Raw genomic sequence first — 7,144 nt, 5'->3', positions numbered from 1 at the left:
AACTATATGGAATAAATGAAACAGTAGCCCTTAATGAGATTTCCAATACTTTAAAAATATAATCTCAATGTTTCCTTTGAATTAGAGTCCCTTAAAATTTTTCCATCAGCCAAACCCCAGCCAAAAATGAATGTTGAAGTGCTAGTTTTGCAAAAATCACCAGTGGCTTTTTTGAAAACTCCAAACTTTAAATATTTAATTGAGTGATGAACAGGAACTATTAGAGCTCTGTTCATTTTCTTATATTGCACCTTTTTGATAGTGGTGGGATTCATATACAAGGAAGTTCACAGCCTGTTTGAACAGTCTGACATAGCATCCAAGACATATATCAAATCCATACCATCTGCAATTTTGATGATAAACAACAAGTAAAGATGTGAAATTAATGCATTTTCCATTGGATTCCTCCAAAGATATCCAGTAAAGGTGGCAAGGTTCTACCAGCATTTGACAACATTCTCTCAACATTTAAAGTGCATCTCATCTATAAACCAGAATGTTGAGAACTAGCTATAAATTCCAGTTCTAGAATTAAAAGACATTTTGTATGTTGAAAATAATAAAAAAATGAAATGAATGACAAGTAAATCTAAACCTTTGTCGATATTATCATACATTTTAAAGACTCTTCAATGACAAAGATAGGGGGATTAATTTCCTGGAAAGATAAGCCCCATCTAATAAAAGCCAATATTGCCTGGGAACTTTCATTTCCAACTATCTTATGTGACAAACCTAAGTATATTAAATTAAAGTTTAACTTTGGCTGTCATTAAAGATGTTCTACCTGCAGTTCAATCAAGTGTGAATCTTTATTTAACTACTACATACCAATGTGCTTTTAAAGAGGAAACTCACCTAATATTATTATATTATTTGTACAATGTGGTAAATATAAATAACAATATTGTTCTATATATATCAGAAATCTAGAAGTTAGGGATTTTAAAGATATTTATTATAAATGATGCTTGAAGAATCAGATATGTTTAATCATTTAAATATTATACAATGTGTTTAAGTATAAAAATATCACATTATCGAATAGGATGAAAGATTTTTTATTTGTTCATCATATAAAAATAAATTTTCTAAATGAAAACATTTAATATAAAGATAGATATGAAAACAATGCAATGGAAATAAAACATGTATAGCCACTTTGGAGAACACATTCTTTTCATATTCTTAAACACTAAGAATGAATTTATGACCTAGAAATTTCTCTTGGAGAAATTATGGATGTTTATCCAAAAGACAGAAAAATATAGCTTCACGTACTCATAAAAGTACATAACTTTCATAAAAATTTTTATTATAATGAAAAAACTGAAACAACCAACATGTCCATTATAAGAACAAGAATTAAAGAATATTATATAATGGCACATTATTCAGATGAAGAAAGAGTAAAACGTCAAGAAATTATTTTATAAGAAAATCCAAAAATCATATTTTTCTATTTATATAAAAATAGCCAGGTGCTGGCGGTGCACACCCCTAATTCCAGCACGCTGGAGGCAGAGGGAAGTAGACTCTGTAAGTTTAAAACCAATGTGGTCTACAGATATAGTTGCAGGATGACCAAGGCTATACAAAGAAACCCTGTCTTGAGGTCAATATCAAGTTTATCAACTTTTTAGATGTAAACTAAATAATGAACATGGAAAGAAGAAAACTTAGGTTGGAGCTATTTTTTTTTTTTTTTTTTTTTTTTTTTTTTTTTTTTTTGGAAAAGCAGTCCATCCCAATGAGAGTAGAAGAGAGATGTTACTGGCAGACTGAAGCCAGGATAGCTCCCGAAAGACTTTGGTCTCAAGTCCATCTTGCTTTCTCATTTTGCAATCTAAACCTTAAGGGTGGGGTGAGCAGATGAGCAAACAAAAGCACACATGGTGGTTAGTTTGGGAGTTTTGAGTTCTCAAAGGCATATGTTAGAGTTGACAAGTGTAAGCTTTGTGTTCACGTTCCTAAGGGTAGCGACCTATTTTTTCAGCTATTTCCTTAGATCATCTATTTCAGGAAGCAAGTGAAATCATGCTAGATAAATAGGCAGTACAAGCAGTACTTTCAAGTAAATCAATGAATGCTATCCAATAATTGGTCATTTCTAGTTTATCCTATTTTACATGTACATGCATGAATATCAGTATGAGATTAGCATGTTCTGACCACATCCATCCACCTCTAGTCTATGTGATCCCTGTAGGCAGTTGTCTATATTGCTTATATAAGTTCCTAATGCTACAAAAGGAGAACAGAGAGACCAAGTAAGGTTTAAAAGTATTGGAGGTTTTTGTTTCTTTTTATATTTATTATTATTATTTATGAGTGCATGTCTTATGAGTACACACACACACTGCCGTGTAGGGCATGTGTACAGGAGTGCAGAAACCCACAGAGGTCAGATGTGCCAGATTTCCTGGAGTTGAACTTACAGGTTGTCCTGAGTACTGAGGAACAAACTCGGGTTTTCTGGAAAAGCACTGCTTACTTTTAACCACAGAGTCATCTCACAAGTCCTGTTTCTATTTTATTTTTCTTTAAAAACCTAGCAGCTCTCTCTGTTGAGAGAGCTTGCTCATATTTAATTTTTCCAACTCAAAACTCTGCAAAGGCTGAGTTCATTCGAAAAGAACAAGAAGTAACAAGTTAAGAAACAACCAAAAAAGTTTGCAATGAAAGGAGTGAGGATCCAAGGTCTGAAAAGTTCCTGAACATTCTTGTGAGGCCACATATATGTCCAGATGTGGGTAGAAAAGCACTCTGGAAAGGTCCTAGATGCTAATGTCTACATGGATTAGAGGCTCTGTAAAACCAAAAGGGGCACAACACACAACTGTAATACTGACTGAGAATTGAAATTATGTAGCCCAGAGCATAGTATCAAGCTGCAAAACCAAGGAAATCTAGGGTTGTTGGTTGCCTACAAGATGCAAAGGAAGCTCTGGTGAGTTGTGTAGTTAAGCAATGTGAGACTGAGTTCTGCTCACACAGGACAGACAGCACAGAATGCAAAAAACGGCTCAGAAACCACCAAGCAGCATAAAACAACGAATAAAATAAGAAATCTTTATATTCAAGTCATCACATTGAAATATTCAAAATGGCTAATTTTCAAGAGAAACTGAGATGCATACACAAAATGAAAGGCTGTGTTATGATTGCAACTTTTAAATTAACTATTACATAGAAACACAATAATAGAAGCACATATCTTAGTTAAAAGAGCCACCTTAGTGTTGGCAAGAGACTTGAACCTTGAGTGGCTCCCAGGAGCCCATGGTTTTTTCCCTGTTAATCCCCTTGGGAAGCTGAGGATAGGGAACCTGAACTGACCCTATCCTATAGCAATACTGACGAATATCTTTCATATCACCATAGAACCTTCATCTGGTGATGGATGGAGATAGAGACAGAGACCCACACTGGAGCACTGGACTGAGCCCCCAAGGTCCCAATGAGAAGCAGATGGAGGGAGAACACGAGCAAGGATGTCAGGACCACGGGGGGTGCACCCACCCACTGAGACAGTGGGGCTGATCTATTGGGAGCTCACCAAAGCCAGCTGGACTGTGACTGAAACAGCATGGGATAAAACCGGACTCTCTCATCATGGCGAACAATGAGGACTGATGAGAAGCCAAGGTCAATGGCAAGGGGTTTTGATCCTACTTCATGTTCTGGCTTGATTGGAGCCTAGCCAGTTTGGATGTTCACCTTCCTAGACATGGAGGGAGGGGGGAGGACCTTGGACTTTCCACAGGGCAGGGAACCATGACTGCTCTTTGGATAGGAGAGGGAGGGGGAGAGGAGTAGGGGGAGGGGGAGAAGAGAGGGGGGTGGGGGAGAAGAGTGGGGGGAGGGGGAGGGAAATGGGAGGCTGGGAGGAGGCGGAAACTTTTTTTTCTTATTCTCAATAAAATAAAAAAAGGAAAAAAAATAAAGAGAAAAAAAAGAAACACAATAAATTTGGCAAAGAATTAAATTTATGTATGTTGTGTTCAAGACAAATGAAATCACATGCAAATAACTAAAAGAAAGTGTAGAAATAAGTCATATGCATTATATCTTATCAACAAAGAAAATACAGAAATAAAAAAAGCAAATAAAAGCAGAATTTAGAAAGTAAAATAGCCGAAATGAAATAGTTCATAAATATGCTCAAAATAAAACTTGAACAGTCAGAATTAAGAGTGTTCAAAAGAGAAAGCACTCTACTAAAATTTCCAAGTCTCAGGAATTGAAGGGAAATAATAAAAAAGGAGTAATAAATGGGGTTCATATGTGTTAATTAGGAAGCCCAAAATGAGATAAGAAAGAGAAACTCACTGAAAAGAACAGAAAAAATAGAGTGAATTTATGAGAAATGAATATATTAATCAGAAATCAAAATTTCCCAGCAAAAATTTAGAAATGATGACTTCCACTAAAATATATAATAAAGAACTAATGCAATTATTTCTCAAGTTTTCCAAACTATAGAAGAGAAAGGAAAAGTAGTCTTTACAGTAAAATCTGTGTATATGTAAAACATAAAGCAGAACATCTAAGTCAAATCCTATGGGAAACTCAGCACCAAATTCATATAAAATGTAAATGCCACTGTCAAAACTGCAAACCTTTAGATGAACAGAGAGGGATAGTTTGGGGGGTATCCTTTCTCCTCTCAGTTTTCTCCTCCAGTTTCTCACTGTGACTAGGATATAAATGAGGGCATTCTTTAAGCTCTGGAATTTTTGGTGGAAAGTAACACTTGCACAGCTAAGAAGGTCAATTATACTAACTATAACACAAATCTGCAATAGACCTTTACTGTGGTCCAAGGGAACAGATGTGATACGCTTTTGTGTGAGACATGTTATTCATCTCCATCATCTCAGATCATTCAGCGGTGCTGGACATACTGCTCAACCTCATTTCCATGACGGTTCTTTACCTCTTGCATCAGTGTGCTTGCTTCGGACCTCCCTGGGACGATGTTAATCTACGGTCTCATCATATAACTGGTGTTTGGCAATGTGCACAGTAGTAAATTTGACTGCTAGTTTTAAATTTATAGGCATTTATCCTAAAGCATTTTTTAAATTTTATAAATATTGGATTCATCTCTGATACCAACAAACATGCAAATGCTCTCTTATCAAGGCTTGCCCTTGTCTCTTATAAAGAATCATCCTTGAATTGTATTATTAAAAACCTACACCTCCTAGCTAAAGTCATTTGGTAGAGTACGTTTTAAAATCATAGCTTTCCCTCTCTTCTACCTCTTATTACTAGCTAGGTATGTTTCCAGGCACTCATGCATAAAACCATATTCTCAAAAAGGTAGCCTTTTATTGGTGGGAAATGCTTCTTCATTGAGTCCATGAGGAGAAAATATGCATCATAGCTGTATAGCCTCAGAAGATCTTCCTGTCAGTTTCCAGCCTAGCTGTCAGATGGGCTGTATTTTAATTAGTTCCTATATGAATAAAAGTAATGAATTTAATCTAGAAATCCTCAGTGCTATCATCTGTAAAGTAGGATTCCTGAGTACCTAACCCTAATATTGTGTATACTAAATGAGTGTACGTGTCTTTAAACAGGCACTTATTTTAAATACTGTTAGCTACGACAATCTTCTTAACTCTTGATTCATGCTAGAACCCATGCCCATCAACTCTCATGCAGAAATTTAAGTGAGATCTCTCCAGACCATGCAGAACTGTGGAATATCAGCTTTTTCCAGGACACAGAAATGTCCCTGGAGAATACCTAGAGTTCCATCAAAATTACTCTGATTAGTATGTGATGATTTCACTTCTATTTCCACTATCATTGATTATTTATACTTCTTACTTGAGCAGAGAATACATGCAGTTAAGGAGAGAAGAGCTTGAGAGAAGCCTGCATTAGAGGTGTTATATATTTCCCCAAAAGAAATGCAGCAAGATTTTATTCACTGACAACATACAAATTTTTGTTCTTAGAGTAATTTTTATTTCTTCCATTGAAATAACAGAAATGGTGTACATATACTAAATAATATCATGCTTTAGATTCTTATGGATAGGTAACTAACTGGTTATTTGTCCCTGTCATACTTCTCTTAGGTAAGAACACAGATCTTTTAGAACCCAATGAAAGTACTATGGCTTCAAAGAAAATCTGGGTGGCCCCTTTTTGCTATTTTTGTTATTGTTGTTTTGGTTGTTAGAGACAGTAACTCCATATGTAGCCTGGATTGGCCTCCAACTCAAAACTATTCTGCTTCAGCCTTCCAAGTGCTGGGATTGCAAGTGTGTGTCACTATACCAAACTCTGGCCCTCTTTTCACTCCTAAGTACTCTGAATTTTTTGCAAACTCTTTCAGCAACTATAGAAAGAGAATAAGAGCCAAAGAAGATGAAGAACACCAGGACCTCTAAACCAACATGATCAAAGACTAAGACAGTGTGCACAGGACAGGACCTACATTGGTCTGCATCAGTTCCTGAATATATTATGGCCTTCAGCATAGTGTTTTTACAGAATTCCAGAGTGTGTGAGTAAGTAGATCTCTAACTCCTATGCTTTCTCTTGGGCACCTTTCCTTCTATTTGTTTGTCTTGTCCAACTCCAATGTATTAGTTTTTTCCTTTGTCTTATTATATTATATTATATTATATTATATTATTTAACAAAGAAAAGCCTTATACATCATCCATTTGGATATTTAATTTGTAATTCCTTAAGTGCATAAGTAGTCTCACCTAGGTCTTTCTTGTTTTTACCAGGGTACCTAAAATTCTTCCTCATATCTATGCTTGACTAGATGATGCATTGATGCAGTTCTCATTTTTGAATTGTTTTTGGAGCTGTTATAGGTGAATTTGTTGTTCTTTTAAACCTCGCTCTTAAAACATAGGATCGTGCATGTAAAATACAGCAAGAGGACTATATATTAAGAAATTCATGGTGTCATTTTTGATATAAATTATCCCCTTGAAAGGATCATGAGTTAAAGGATTAGTTTTCAATGCACCGTTTAGGGGTGGGGCTTCGGAAAATTATGAGCATAGCACAACCTATGAACTATCCACTGGTGGATCCCAACAGACTATTGGAAGGTGATGGAAACTGCAGAAGGCGGGGCCTGATTAAATGAAGCGCGTTTTGG

The sequence above is a fragment of the Alexandromys fortis genome, unplaced genomic scaffold (genome assembly GCF_014885135.2).
Source record: "Alexandromys fortis isolate MF-2015 unplaced genomic scaffold, M_Fortis_MF-2015_v1.1 scaffold_3, whole genome shotgun sequence".
Taxonomy (NCBI): Eukaryota; Metazoa; Chordata; class Mammalia; order Rodentia; family Cricetidae; genus Alexandromys; species Alexandromys fortis.
This window is presented reverse-complemented; position numbering follows the sequence as displayed.